We start from the raw sequence: 443 nt of genomic DNA, 5'->3' as shown, positions 1-443 counted from the left end.
CGGGCCCAGCCCGCCCCGCCGCGTCTGGGGTAAGCGAGAGAGTCCGGAACGGCTGCAGGGATATAAGGAGCCAGACTTAGGACTCCGAGCCCGCATCTGCACCCCTCGGCGGCCTCCGGGTTGGGGGCAGCCCACGCGCACGGTAAGACCTCATGCTTTGGCTTAGGCTCAAGAGTCAAGACTATATAGAATTACATATGAGTGATATTGATATTATATGTGGTGTTAAATATAGTCTATGTGAAATTTCCTGCCATCCTTCCAAATCATCAGGCTACCCATGCTTTTTGTTCTCCTTTCTTGAATAAATCTCTAACCATCAGCTTGCCCTACTCTTTCCTGCCGCTTAGAGATAAAACTTGGCTGTGTGGAGGAGCGGAGCGAGGACCCCCTCCCACAACGTCTGCAGCACCGGCGGCCGGCGCGATCCGCGGGAGCCAGGC

Source organism: Fukomys damarensis, unplaced genomic scaffold (genome assembly GCF_012274545.1).
Source record: "Fukomys damarensis isolate Sample0158 unplaced genomic scaffold, DMR_v1.0_HiC HiC_scaffold_8, whole genome shotgun sequence".
NCBI lineage: Eukaryota > Metazoa > Chordata > Mammalia > Rodentia > Bathyergidae > Fukomys > Fukomys damarensis.
The sequence above is the reverse complement of the archived record's forward strand: the minus strand, read 5'-3'. Positions refer to the sequence as shown.